The sequence below is a fragment of the Lagopus leucura genome, unplaced genomic scaffold (genome assembly GCF_019238085.1).
Source record: "Lagopus leucura isolate 7727_CA_CO unplaced genomic scaffold, USGS_WTPT01 Super-Scaffold_100012, whole genome shotgun sequence".
NCBI classification, from domain to species: domain Eukaryota; kingdom Metazoa; phylum Chordata; class Aves; order Galliformes; family Phasianidae; genus Lagopus; species Lagopus leucura.
The window spans coordinates 16,426,148-16,441,877 of NW_024962267.1; the positions used below are offsets into that span (position 1 = coordinate 16,426,148).

General features: G+C 40.0%; 1 long non-coding RNA gene across 1 annotated transcript; it reads right to left on the reverse strand.

Annotated features, from left to right (window-relative positions):
• Positions 1–2,669: 2,669 nt before the first annotated feature.
• On the reverse strand, positions 2,670–14,991 carry LOC122182042. The gene is made up of 3 exons (XR_006179685.1): positions 14,861–14,991; positions 2,834–2,881; positions 2,670–2,704 (listed from the first exon to the last, which is right to left on the reverse strand). It is a non-coding gene; the product is annotated as an uncharacterized LOC122182042 (long non-coding RNA).
• Between the last annotated feature and the right edge of the window lie 739 nt (positions 14,992–15,730).

The following is a 15,730-nucleotide window of genomic DNA, read 5'->3' on the forward strand; positions in this document are numbered from 1 at the left end:
GGTAATGAAGAGCAGAGATGGCCTTTTAGAATTCTGTTTTCTACTGTACCTCTACAACCCATAGACAAGATAAAGCAGGAAGGAAATCACAGACTTGACAGGTGAAGGCTAAAAAAAACTGTACTGGTGTTATTTTAAAGTGAATTAACATTGTCTGAAATATATCTAGTCACAGAGATAGCAGAACAAACCTCCATAAAGAGAGTTTCACTTGCCTGTTCCCAGTCATTGCTCATAAACCAAACATCAATCTTCAACTTTCAAAAAAATTGGCAGGGATGACAGAGAACTATACGTCCAAAAATCATATTTCCTGCAGTTTTCTTTGTTTGCTGTTAAGGATGTCTTGGATGCAGTTAGACAACTAGGTCTGAAGGCTTGTGGCCACAGTTCTGCCCCTGTGCACTACACAGAGTAGAAGGACACTAATGGGAATACAGGGTACAGTTTTCCATGCCATCTCTCTGAAAGCAGGCAGGCTTAAAAGACTGGAAGCAGAGAGCTTGAAACCACTCACATAGTTAAAGAGCTGGGAGTGCTTCTCATTACATTCAGTGTCATAAGGAGGCAATGCTCTTTAACTTGCCAACCTTAACACTCTGCTGTCTCGCCTGCCCTCACAGCTCTAGTCCAGAAAGCACTTCAAAAACCTCCACACCTTTTATTGTGCAAGTGTGAGATGATTTATATGCTCAAGTTGCCTCCAGTGCACTTTCATCTAGCCAGAGCAGGACACAATAGAACCTTCTTCATATCCAAGAACTCCAAGTATTTCTTTTGTATTTATGTGTGGGTGTGTCTGTGTTCTGAATAATCCTTTTTTTCACTGAACGCTTAAGTTAACATAAGATCCTGCTTGTATTAGGCTGGACTACGTACATCTTTGAGTCTATGTGATACACATAACCCCCGAGTTACTCCACATACCTACTGATGGCCAGGACGGATGGGGCTCCGGGCAACCTGATCTAGTGCTCGATCTAGCAGTTGGCAACTCCACCCATACCAGGGGGTTGGAACTTGATCATCTTTGAGATCCCTTCCAGCCCAAGCCATTCTATGATACAAGTGATCCAATTATAGGCAAATTCACACAGTTTATTCCTTGGACTGCTCCTAGAGGCAGCCTTCCAGCATTGCTATCATCTTTGATCTCTCATGGATAGAACATGAACTATATCATTCTATTTCACACCTGAAAGGAGTCCGGTGACTTCTTCAGCCAGCATGATGTAATGTCAGAATTTGTGTTACCAGAGCGTTTAGACAAAAATACTGGGACAAATTCTCTCTTAACTGGGACTACTTTAGACTACCTGCTAGGAAAAAAAAAAAAAAAAAAAAAAACTTAAAAGATAAATCTGTCCATAGAAGGAATGAGCACAAGAAGATCAGTGACACACAAGCAACATATTACCCATATCTAAGTCATTAACTCAATGGTTGACTTAAGTACACAGCTGATACAACATGGAGATCCCTGGGATTTATGTGAAAACCTGCTAACCAAACTTAGTCCTCACAGTCCTGTAGGGCTCATGACATGGACACATACTCTACTCATACTCTAAAGAGAAACATCTAAGCTACTCTAACAGCAGAATCCAAGCAGCACATGGCAGCCTCTAGAACTAGAAAAGTTAATGCAATAAAATATTCTCCAAATGATTAAGAGATTAATCTCTGCTCACATCCTGCTAATTTTCCTTTTGATTCCATCTTTTTGAAGCTGTAAATAAATATTATTCTGAAAACATTGCTGCTCAATCTTTTTCTTACCATGTGAGTCACAGGCATCTGGAAAAGAGCAAATATTTCTGCTTTTCTTTGTCCTCTAATCTCTGATACGCTCTTAATGTTCTGTGCACTAGATGCTCTCAGGTAAAGCTTGCCAAGTGCTATATCAGCGTAGTTCCAAAACTCCCAGAAAGTTTCTTCTCAGTCCCTCACAAGAACACCCTGGTCACTGATTTTGAAAAAGTGATTCTCTAAGTATAAGCAGTTACAGAAAGCCTAGTAGCTGTAAAAATGGATAGAGGTAATAAGAATTAAGTGCATTGCATATCACTTAAATGATATGGTCAGAAATAAGCTGCTTATTAAAAAAAATAATAACAATAAAATCGGTGTTGAAGAAAAATACGAAACAGTTAATCCTCTTCATGCAGTTAATCATCAGCCTGGAAAGAGTTTCTTCCCAGACAAGAGTGTTGGAGCAAAACTACAGGAATCATTCACGAAATAATTACGTGGTCCTATGGGAAATGATGCACTACAAAGGTAATAAGCCACCTAGTACTGATTTCGTAATAACATCTTACTGATGCTCTTACAGAAAGACTCTGGGGAATATCCAGCAGGCACATCAGATCTTAAAATACACTACAGGAAGTTTCCTGGCCTGTTGATAGCGCCAGCCTCTCATGTATAAGACATTCCATCTGTATTTAGAAACCACGCGCTTCATTATAGGAATATATTAAGTTCTGTTTGACTTTCTAGAGATTTAGGTATATGTTAAGTGCCTTCCAGTATACTGCTAATATTGTGAGCTAACAAAAGCAATGATTAGGCTAAAAAAAAACAACCAAACAAAAAACCTTCAGACAATCCAACAGACAACAGCTCAGTCAACAGCTTCCCAAGAGACATCCATGTCCCCACCACAGGCAACGTTCAGCCCTGATACCAATGCAGAAGGCGTCTAGGAGAGAATAAAGAATGGGTTTCCAACTGTGCAGCCCTTAGTGGGAACCATATCTGACCTACCTCACAGCTGTCGCAAACATGACAAGTGATTGGATGCAATAGATGGAAATTTGAGAAGAAGTACCTGCAAACCTTGGGAGTTGTTAGAAATGTGGATACTAGACATCAGTACCTAAGGGATAAGAAACATAACAAGTGTTAGTTAATTACTATCAATTCACTTTGTAGGATATAAATGAACACCTACGGACATAAATGAACTTTGGATCTTGTTTTCCCTAGTGGCAGCTATGGTTGCTGGGTTGCCACCAAACCTTTTGTGGCTTCAGTACAGCGTTTTATCAGTTATTTAGATTATCTGTTATAACGGAGGAAAAATGCAATCCTGCAGTCCTTTTTGAGTGGAACAGTGTAAGTATGAATACACATGTATATATCAAGAAAGTAAAAGTATACCAAGATAACATACAAAAAGATGCATCAATAGATCAGAAAGTAAAAAGATTGTCTTCAGTTGCTGTTTCATTTGATTTGACACTAAGTAACTGTGTTTTCTAGAAGTAGCATCTGTCATGAGGGACAAAAAGGCAAGAAGGCAAATTTTGTTTCTAAACTTAGAAGACAAACATTTTGATGAGCAAAACAAACATCTGCAATTCGCTGGTGTTCTGCATAGCTCAGCAGGACTCAGTTCCGTTTAAATAGAAACAACAGTTGCTTTACTGCATGCCACTTTCATTGTAGTTGCAAGCACTGCTGAAGTCATGCAAGTTACTAGAGAACAAAGCTTGTTCTCTATGTCTCCAGTCATTTTTGTCTAGCACCGTTCTGTAATTTTCTTATCACAATAGTGGTGCACCTCAGCACTGTTTCCAAGAAGCCTGTTTTCTTGCTTAGAACTTAGCTATGCCAACACCAGTCTGCTGTGCAATCCATCTGTAAGCAAGAAAGAACAATTACCAGAAAAGAATTCCACAGTTTCTGTTATGTAAATGAACATACAGCACTACTCCTCTATACTGGTTGGATAATACTAACTGGATTTTACGTCCTTCAAATGTTTTGGATGTATGCTCAGCTCCACTGAAGAGCAGAATTTGATTTCATTAATTTAATAGTCTGACCCAGATTCATTTGTGTGCATGTGACCCACTGCCTTCAGTCAGTATGTGTGCATATGAAAATTTATGTAAAATGAGCTTGCACGATTCAAACTCAAGACTTGGTATTTCCTAGATGTTAATGCAAAATAGGCATTTTGCAGCAATATAAACTGACTGAAAATGAATAAAAGCAACCTAGCTTGAAGCTTAGAAGATGCATTTATTATTTCGGCATTGCTTAAAGAACGTCTCACGTTTGACATGATTAACCACTGGAAGAAGAAACATCTCTTACATAAACATATTTATGTGCTATTTGTAGAGCTTATTTTGCAGATCCTCAGCTGACAAATGACTGCCTGAAAAAATAAGTGGCTCACCACTGTAAGCCAACAGGGAGTCACAGCTCTCATTCACATTATTGTCAAACGCAGTGGAGAAGAAACTCATCCGGAGAAGTGACTTCTTGGTGGAGGGTTGTGCCAAACCATCAGCTGCAGTACACAAGCTCTCACAGTCATTTTCTCTGACCTATCGACTCTAGATTTGAAATGGCATGGAAGAAAGGCTTAAGGAAATGAAAACGTAATTGTTCTGCCAATTACATTTCAAACACCAACAATCACACGCACATTCTGAGAATCAAGTTCTCCGGTCTGTTTCATTCTTTTTCTGTTTTGTTCTCTTCCTGAGAAGGAATAACTATGTCACATTTGTATAATTCACTATAAGTAAAGAAAAGGCTCTTCTAATAGGAAATGGTACATTCTGAATTAGTTCACTTCATAAATGCTCACCAGTGGCTGCCATGGAATGAGACAGAAGGAGGTCTCTCAAGGACCATTTGGCAAAACACTATGTATGGGATGGATAAACCCTGTTCTCCACAGAACTTTACCTCTGACAGTGACATAGTGCTCTCAAAACAACCCAACGCTTAAATCTAACATTTCACAAAACCAATCAATGCATTTCAAATGAATAATAGATTTTGTTTTAAGGAAGAACGAGCTCAAAAAAAAGAATAACACTTATTGAATCATGATTTTGGAGCAACGTTTTCCTCCACTCAAAATTAGGTTCTAGTAAAGCCATAACAAATTTTGAAACAGAATATCTTCCAACCTTTCCCTTTGCCAAGAAAATCTGGTTTGATGTTCTTTTAAAAAAATCATTTCATTTGAACTCCGCAAAACAAGCAACTTGGAAACGTTTTCCAGTTATGTCTAGTCACATGCAGGTATGATGGGATGCAATTTGAACAGTTAACAGCAATGTTCATTTATAAAGATGAAGATTCGGGGGAAGCTAAATAGCCTTGGGTTAGTGCTAGTTAGCAAAAAACAAAGAAACATAGCACAACTGAGTTTCTTTCCCTGACTTTTCCCACCACAAACACTTTCCTTCCTATCAGGATGGGACACATTTCGAAGCAACAAAGCCCTCATCTTCCCACTATTAATTGTTCAAAGCTCAAGTTAAATAACAGCAGTAGTAATACAAACATTTGAGATGTTAGAAGACAGGTTTGAACATGTGCCAGTAGACTAGGAAATTAACCCTTTTCTCATGGTTATTTCAAGCCTACAATGGTACCGCAGAGACAGTGAAGTCTTTGTTTCAGTGGAAATAATTGTGCTTCAGGGAGGGGGGCATTGGACAGGAGGAACATAAAGCCACATAAAAAGAAATAAAACTTTCTAGTTTTATTGGGATGGTCACATAAAGTGATCCTGCGCTTCGTCAAATGTTATTTGAGCATCCAGTTGCTACTGATACAGTCCCAACACACAAGGTATTGGTACTAAGAAGCTCTGATTACACCCTTAACTGAGAGGTTCAACATCCCTTGTCTTCTTCTGCTCCAAACCTGATTTTCCCTAAATCATTCATATCATCTCCTTGGATGACAGCTCTACTGCGCAGCAATACCTAGAGTCAAAGAATCACAAAGGTTGGAGAGGATTGCTGAGACCATCTAGCGCAGCCATCAAGCCATCACCTATGTCCACCAGACCACATTAAAAGGAGCAATATCTGCCCTTTCCTTGAAAAATCTCCAGCAGTCTGAAAAGGACTTCACCTCTCAACTCAGACAATGACTAAAAGCTAAACAGACCAAGCATTTTATTTCATTTTCCTCCTCTTGAAATGAAATACAGTATGGCAAGGTATTAGTAAACACATGCTAGTGCATATAGCCTGAAGCAACATGATTTAAGACCTGATAGCCCAAATGCATAGCCCAACACAGATTGACTGCAGAGTTCATTAGTGAATTGCATTAACTGGCAACGAGCAAAGTTTTAAACAACTAATTCCCAAAATTAGTAGCAGGAAGATTAAATACATAAAATATCAGAACTTCAAGTTCTTGAACTTGGAAGTGCTGCCTACTTCTTCCCCCCATTAGCTGCACATGCCAACGGCCTCATTTGGATCAACTTCAGCTCCATAATACATCTGCGGCATTAGCTACTGCAGCCAGCCTCACAAACCACTTGGCTTTATTAACTTTTTTATCTGCTTCCCAAGACTTGCTACTTAGTCTTTTGACAACTACTCTGCTAGCTATAAAAATAGGTCATATAATTTATTAATGCAGAATATTTCCTGCACAGTTTTGATTCAGTACTCCGGGGATGTTGCAGGAGAGGAGGCTGTGAAGTATTACGATAGTGGAACCCTCCATGCAGCACAAGACTGTGCAACGACATCACTACGTGACTTGGGAAACTTTCATTTGACCATCTATAGGAAGCATCACAGCAGTGCAGAGTGACTTGAGCTGCCAGTTAAAGTCCTTCACCCCATTGCTACCCAAGACCGTCCATAATTTCTGCCTGGTCATTACCAAAGCAATTCTTATACTTTCCAGAACCAACATGAAGAATTGAAGCCCCAAACCTTGTTCATTTTCAGTCTTTCCTTACAAAACAAGAAACGAAAGACAGCAGTCTTGTTTTCACTAGGCATGCTAGTACCAATTTTGTTTCAAAAAACTACTTGAATGCAGCATCAACTATTCACAAAGCTGTAAAACATTTCTTGACCTCTGCCTCTTGTGTTTCTTCCCAACTTCTGCAGCCCTCATTTCTATCAGATTTCATGTACCTGACGTCAGATACAATCACATGGTTATTCCCACAATATTTTTCAGTGAGGAGGAATTCTGGGTGTTTTTGTCTTCTATCCATCTACCATGGAAAACAGACAAATTGAAGAACCCTGTATTACACACCTATGCTTTGCCAGTTGCATGAAAGTCAGGGCTTGCTGACTTCAGCAGCAACATTCCCAAATATTTGTTAGTACTGCTGTTCATTTAAATGTTAACAAGTGAACTCTGTTGCTTTTCTTTACACTAACAAAGCTCACAGTAATTCATCAGCTGGTTTATGCTTCTGCAATTTTTACTATGGTTCTTCCTTCAACTTTTCACATTACTTCGGGGAATTAAAACCCTCAAATGAAATTTAAATATGAATTTAGCCTTTACCCCCTATTACAACAACGACAACTATTATAAATATTTTTAACTTTTCTTTTTTTGGACAAATAAGTAGCTTGAAGCACACACAACTATTTCTAGTTCTCCTTCAACACAGGCAAATGTTTCAGACAGCTAGAACCCTGCCAAGCTCTGACTGCTCCTTCTAGTTCTTTTGCAATGATGAGTCAGCACTTGCTACTAAAAGTAAAGAGTTACAGAATAAGCTGTTTTTGTTCCAAGCCTGAAATAAACAACAACAAGACAATTATTCCTTGATTTTCTACCTCTGACCTCCCCTGGGCTCCCCAATCTTTTTGCTTGCTTGATTTAAAGAAGCACATGTAGCAACAGATAAGAAAGAGAAGGAGTTGACAAAAACTGAAACTTCAAGAAAATTCAATGTAGGCATTTATAATGCAGACATTCTAAGCTACCTTGATGAGCATTATTAAATTCCCCTTTGTTTTGCAATACTCTGCACCGTACTAAAACGTCCCAGACACGCCAGGAAAACGAACTACAGGGGAGTTTGTCAGCACACTGAAGCAGTGACTTATTTTTAATATGCTAAATGCTGACAGACAAAACAAAATTATTTGGTGCAATATAATGCAAATGTGCTGTCTAATACTGGTGCCTTTCAGATTTCAGAGCACGTATTTTCTTGTGCTGTTTTCCACATAATCTAGCCTCAAATAAAGGCATCAGTAATTTTGATTTGATTACACTATAATTATTCAAATATCTTTAATTTTGTGCTCTTGACTAATTTCCATATCCACTGTTATCATTAAAAGAGATTGTTATAGATAATGTATCTCATGTATTTCCCCTAATTGAAAAATGTAGTTCTTGAACAATAACAGTTACGACAACAACAATCCAGTTTAAAGGCTACTTTAGCAAGGTGGCTCTAATTGCTGCAAACTTTCACAAGCCACAGTAATTAAAAGCAAAGCAGAAGGACAAGATGCCAACAGCTAACTTTTTCCTTCTTTCCTAATTACTGCTTCCTCACTAAGATCCAACAGAAGACATTGCTACCCAGCAAAGTAAACACATCAAGTAAACTTGTTTGTAAGACTGTATTTCCAGGAAGCTGTTCCAGACTGAAGACTCTAAGGAAAGCAGAATCTCTCCCAGCTGGACCTCCCAACAGCTGATGACATCCAGCACTGCCCTGAGTCATGGAACAACTTCATCTTCCTTTTAAAAAGTATGCTATCCCCTAGTAGCTTAGCTTGTCAGCAGGTTCTTGCTGGATATGAGAAGTGGGAAGCTGAACAGCTCACTAGAGCAAGTGCAGATAAGACAGATGAAGAAAAGTTACTTGGTGGAACAGGCTGCCCAGGGAGATGGTGGAGTCAGTGTGACCAGAGATGTTCCTGAACTGTGGAGATGGGGCACGGAGGGACACGGTTAGTGAGCACAGTGGGGGTGGGCAAGGGTTGGACTCAGGGGATCTCAGAATTGTTAAGGTTGGAAAAGACCTCAAAGATTGTTCCCAGGATTGGAAAGAGAGTCAAGTGGGAAGAACGTCAGAGAAAAAGAGTTCACAGAGAAGATGGCAGAAGAGTTCAATGTGAGAACGTTTAAAAAAGACAGACAGGCAATAGAATAAAAAGCGAAAAACAAGAAGAGAAAGAAGAAATTGAACTGGGAGAAGCGAGAGCACATACTGTGAAGAGGAAAACCAAATTATGTTCAGAGACAGCCAGAGTGCAGGTGCATGGCTTTCAATGTTTTCCAAACACCAACACAGCTCTGAGGAAGAGGTTCAGATGCTGTGTGTCATAATAAGAGAAGGGAAATAACAAATGAAGTGATGAAAATGAAAAGACAAAGCATTCTGAATACTGAATGGCTTTCAGATTAATAGCTCTTCAGGGACAAAGATTGTCATTTTATTGTGTGCTTTTGCAGAAGTCAGTAGAGTAGCTTTTAGCTAAGTCTTATCTCTGAGTACTACTTTAGTACAAATAATAACAGAAGCAGCCAAAATAAGCCATAAGACTAATGACTTCACAAATTATTTTGTACAGTTCTCAAGGGTAAGTGCTCCTTTCCCTTAACTTGCTACCTAAAAATCACCTGGCTTCTTCCTTGGACTGCTCATCTTATCTCACTTCGTCCTCCTATTTCAGTTTGAATTATGGACAAATTAATATACTTTCCATTCTGTAAGCGGAGCCAAAGCAACCCCTGCAGTTAGCTCCATGCTGAAGCTGACTGTACATCGTGCTGAATTTGTAATGAACACCCTTCTATTGGCAATCAACACTGGTTTTTCAAAGCCAACATTTTTTGGACAGGTAAATAACAAATGCTGGGTTTGTCAGATCTCTGGAAGCTGGCATTTTCCCAGAGATATTGCAGCGTCTGATTGCCATATACTGTGTCAATATCTCTTTCTAAATGGGTGCTCTTAAGAAAATGAGTTTGCCTACAACCAGATTTGATCATTAGTTTACACTTAGAAAATACAGGCCAGTTCCAGCAGAGCCTGCTCACTCTCCCTTCATATTGATGTCCCTCTCTTCCATTGGGCTGATTTTTTAATTTAGCTTCAGCAAGAAGCAAACCACACAGAACGAAAGCCCAGAGATCCTGTATCTGGTCTCTCTGCTGCAGAGCAACTTGCCTGGATGCAAATCCATTCCAGCATACATGCATGCATCCACGTGAGCACATCTTTCAGCACTCACCGATAGCCTCGCCTTCATCAGGCTTAACAGCACCCACAGAAGTCCACCTAAGTCTACTGAGTAGCACTGCATTTCTGGCACTAAGCTGTCAGCAGGACATGGGAGCGATCTTGTGTTTGACATCCACTGCATCTGTCCATGTACTAACCGCCCAACATCACTATAAATTGAGAGAAGATTAATAGGGAGAGCTGGATAACCTTAGTCTTGAAAGCCTTGTTATCCCTCCCTGAACTCCTAGCTTCTTACTCTTTATTTCAACATGAACGTATTCTTCAGGTGCAATTTCTCCAAAAAACACCAAAGCGTATCATCCCTGACAGTCTTTTCAAAGTAAGACAAATGGACTAGCAAGCATTTCACCTTACAGTCAAGCCACCTTTGTGTCTGTGAATAATTATCTTCCCAAATGCTAGTTGCCAAGTAGCACTGCTGTATTTGATCAGTACCATTTTAATTTACGTTGATGAAACCATTGTAAAGAATCCAGACAGAATTAAAACAGATTAAGACAGGTTGTGGGACTGATCTTCTCCAGCCTCCTTCTCATCTTTCCTCTGTTAGTACTTATTTTGTAAGGCACAACAAAGTCGGCCTGGGTCTATGTTTACAAGAATAAGTTTTCGTTTGCCTGCGCACTTTTCAACATTGTGGCACCTCAATTCTACTAAGACCGGTGGACATATTTCAAGACAATCAGGGAAGGCAGTAATTCACGTCACCTTTGTACTGGTTAGTTACTAAGATTTTACCTTTCTGCTATCTGTGATCCCAGCGAAGATATACTACAGGTTTTTCTTTCATTTACTTATTTTCCAAAGGTAGACAGAGGTGAGAAGTTTCATCAACTCCGTCGATATACAGAAGCCAGAAGAATAGACAGGACATCCACCTGTAGACAGAGTTTATTTCATTTTCAGAAGTGACTCAAAAAGCCCATAGAGCAATGTCATACTGCTTCAAGTCTGGGACTACTAACACCACAAGATTTGCTTGGAACACAGTGTAAAATTTTTAAGCACAGATTCATTTCTGAATAAAAGCTCACCACTCTCTCTGAATACCCCTTATTTCTGCATGCTTCACAATAGTACAGACTTATACTAGCATGCACGCTGATTGTGTCTCAGCACATTGGAATGAGCAAGGCTCCCCTGTAACTGCCATTTTATTATAAATCCAATAAATAATAATGCAACATGAAATTACATTTGCTCCTTATGCTGCCATGTCACATCCGAAGATCACATGGAATTATTTGTCTAAATGCAAACTGAAGAACCCACTCAGCAAGCTGCTCTCCAATTTGTGTCTGTGTGTTTATGTGCGTGTGTGTGTGTTCCTTCCTCTATGTTTCTAAGTAATATTCCCTAATATTTTCAGGAAAGCTAAAAATGAGCTGAGGCAAGGAAAAATCCTGTGTTGCCTAGGAAGCAAAACACCCTCACACGCTCAAGAGGTAAGCAACAGCAAATCTGCATCAACCCTCCTTAAATAAGAACAGCCACGCAATGGCAGGCATCAGTACTCAGACGGAAAGCTGCTCCCCACAGAAGTAATGAGGGGAGATGAAAGAAAACAAATCAGCGTCCTTACATCCTGCATGCTTTATCATGCAGACATCTCTAAATCACTCCTACAATGAGGAGCACAGATTCAGACAAAACTATGGCAGAAAAACATTTCTAATTTTTCCTATATCAAGAAAAAAACATGGTTTAATATCAGCTTCTGGCAGTACTAACGTAAGCCAGTACCACTTACATCCAGCACATAAAGTGGCTAAGCTGGTCTGACACTTAAGGAGCACTTCTCAACAACAGGGAGAAACTGACCAGCTGGAGGAATATCCCAAACACCGGAGCCAACTTCTCACTTCCCAAGCTACCTTCAGATGTAAATCACTAGCCTGTGGTTGATCTGACACCAAGTTCCAACCACTCCCAGCAGACACCTATATCTGCAGGCAAGTTTTCCTGATGTAAGGCCCCCTCTTCAGAGGTGCAGCAATTAGCCATTTTAGCGTGCAATTTTAACAGCTGTAATAGCAAAGCTAACCAAAGCAGCAATAACATGAGAAACAAAAGAAAAAGAATGAAAGAAAGAAAAAGTCTGCAATATTCAGAAGATAATTAAAAGACTGTTATTTTGGTTTTGTTGTACTTTTTTTTTTCCCCCAGAGAAGTGAAAGTTAATTTCTTGGGGATGAAAATGGAAAGAAGATAACAAAGGCTGAAGGCAAAGCAGCTGCTTCCCCACATTAGTTCTTGGCTGGGAAGAGGCAGCAGGATAGGCTGCTTGGAGGACAAACAGTGAAAGACACATGGCCATAGCAAATGTGGCACACAGTGAGAATTGCACTTCCACTCAAGCCCTGGGGCTGCCTCATTGGCAGAAAGGAGATTGCCAAAGGGCCTTCTCAGGAAGGATAACGAGAGAAGAGCTTGGCCAGTTGGAGGATCACTAGATGGAACCATCTGAACCTTCAAGAAAAAGTCACAACGAGGAAGGGATAGAAGGCTTCATTTGCTACCTCCTTTATATTGCAACTCAGACTACTGGTTCTCCTTCCCAGTTTCACAGAAGTCATCACACATGATTGGCATGGCAAGGCAGTCTGTTTCTGGCAGCCATCTCTTTGGGCTCAAACAGCTTAAGGCCTGAACTTGCAAGAAGCACCTGACCATCCTCTAATCCAATGAATGCAGCAGGAGGCTCCTCAGTGGAGCAGAAGACACAAACACAGGGTTTAGCTTTCTAAACACATGTACAATTGCACAGCTGCAAGTACAGAACCGCCCTTCTTCAAAATACAGACATCTAATTTCCTCACACCGTGGCAAAGCTCTTCTGACATGTTCACCTGTCGTACATCATGAACTCTGACTGAAAATTAGTCCTGCAAACTAAACACTGAGCAGAACGCAAGGGATCTGCATTACAGATAAAGGAGATAAGACATGCTTGGGAAGGAAAAGTCTAAACAGTTGGCTAAACTACTTGATTTCAGTAGCTGTCTCCAATACCCTTATTATTTAATCCCATTGATGTTTGCATAGTAATTGCTAAGGAGTTTCCCGCTTTAATCTGCCTCAAGTGAATAAACTGGGTGATAAATCTTGAAAAAATTAAGGTGGGCCTCCTCTCACAATTTTATCTTTCCTTTCAGCTTCAACGCTATTTTGTTTAGATCCTTGCCCTTTTCTCAGATAACTCTATTACATCAAATTGATTATAGTCGCCGCTATAACCTCTGTGTAGCCCTAACAGTAGGCCTCTCCAATAAATCTCTTCTGCTTCCTTCCTACCAGGTTCCGTAACATCAACACCATATTTAGGAGATGCTCTCAAGCAAGACTCAGTCTGTGAGTGAAATCACTTGGCCCATACCATTCCCACTCCCATTCTGGTGGAGTGGAGGAGCCACATTATCACTCTCAGCCTAAGGCCATACAAATAGTTGCTAGAAGAAAAGGCCCTGACCCAAAAGAGCAATGATCATCTTTCAAAAACTTCCATGTCTTTAATAACACTTTAAGATAAAATATGGCAGTTTTCTGTTGCCTAGGAAGTAAGGAAAAGGGAAGGAGATTTTGTGAATGTAGCAGATATTTTAGAACAAACCAGATGTACAGAAAAGAGATCCTGATGGGTAATGTCTTACAGTATTTTACGTGACTATTTTAGAGGAGATTTATTTAAACAATTACAGGGCTAGATCAGTTGTCATCAGAGGAGTTATCTAAAACCAGCACTGCAATTCAAAGCCTTAGCAAGGGAAGCAAGGGCTTTAAGTCCTTCAGTCTTCAAATCAGACTAAGTGCAAAAAGATGAAGAACAGAAGTAATTGCCATGTGTCATCATTTGTTTCCAGCCTTAGTGTACAACGTAAAATTTATTTGAAATATTTGAACTAGCATTATCTCTTAACTTACCTCTTGTTTATAGCAGTCTCAGATATTCTTTTTTTTCTTCTAAGTGTGGTGTGATAGAGTTGAGCTTGAGTGAAAATAGCAGGCTTAAGATTATAAACACAAGCGGTTTTACGTACAACAAGCATATAACTTTTCTCAGGAAATAATATATTGTGTACACCCCTCTGCACCACTGAACAGATAAATCAGTAGTGCTATCCCTAAACCTTAAAATGAAACAGATAAATCAATTTAATAATAAGAGTTTGCCTGGGGCATTAATATCTGAGATTAAAAGACTTCATTTCTGAGTGTGGAATTGGAAGCACAAGTCTGCAAGACTCTGACTTGGTTTTACTCCTGACTAACTTGAATCAATTGCTGCAGTGACTAACCCATGCTGCTCACACTGCGTGTGGAACAGCAAGTGCCTTCTGGCTCACTGCAGTAAGTGGGAAAACAAGAGCAGCCTGCACAGTAAGGGAGTCCATCAAATTCCTGGGGGCTTAAATAGAAGGAATACCTGCTGTAATCAAGCTGGATGAGATGAAAAGCAAGGATCTGAGAACCAACCAGTCTGTGCTCCCTTCCCTACATGAATGCCAAATTCCCAGGAGGAGCTTGAAACACAACAATTTCTCAAATCCTCACTTACAAAGGAGAAATCCAGACCATCTGCAGCAACCTGCATTCTGCAGGCGTAATTCTGCCTCAGAAGACAAACATAGGGATGCCAGTCAAGCCACAAACCAGCAAAGACAGACAGGACACATCTCCCAAACATGGCTGAGACATGAAGGCAGGCTTATTCACACACCACACAGAGCATTTGGGTACTTTATACCAGCTTGCTTTCAATATCAAACGTGCCTTTCACCACCTTGTTATTCCTTGTTAAATCTGCTCTATTATGCTCTGATGGAGGAAGATGCTCACCTGTTTTAGTACTTTCTGTAGCTCCAGCTGTACTGCACGTGTATTTACAGAGCCATCCAAGGAATGAGAAATCATTTGCTTGGGGGAGAATGTACTCCCACCTATTGGTGAATACCATGCAGATCAGTCACGTGCCATTCCTGTTAACTTAATTCCTAGCCTTGCTTCCAGTCTGTAAAACAGAAGAAAGTAAATGATGAAGTCTTTTATTGAAGAACCATTGACTTGGGAGACTTCTCAGGTTAAGTTTATTAGTGGCACTGGGTTTTTGTTCTGTCTCTTCGCAAACAAAACAGTCAACGGGTTTCAGGGTTTGACTTGGTACCAACTACACACTAGAAAAGCATTCTTTGGTTTTTGAAATATTTTTACAGATCACACTAGAATCTCAATATTCTCATCTACTGCCTCATGGCAACACCTGGTCCTTTGAATCACTCAGATCCTCACCATCTCCAATCAAGTGATTCCACTAACACTCTGCAGCTTACCAACAATTACTTAGTTGGACAAAGCCTCATGCTAACGCAGCTACAGAGTTTTCAGCATAGGGCGTGTTGGCATCTGAGCAACTTAAAATGCAAGCAGAACAATCCAAGGTTGTCTGAGAGAAAGACCATGCAGATCTAAGCATCTAAGGACGGTAAGCATCTGAAGGATCAAAGCACCTAGGGTCTGTAGCATTTAAGGATGCTAAGAATCTAAGTCAGTCATAAGTACCAGGAAAAAACAGGCTAGGAAAGAATCGTTTTTCCTTTGTTTTAATATACTTTATTAATCAGAAGCAGTCTAGCAGGGAAACACTTTTGGAAAGCCCGTCAGTCAGAAAAGCTTACTGTGCCTAGTAAACTAAAAAGACTTCCATAAAAG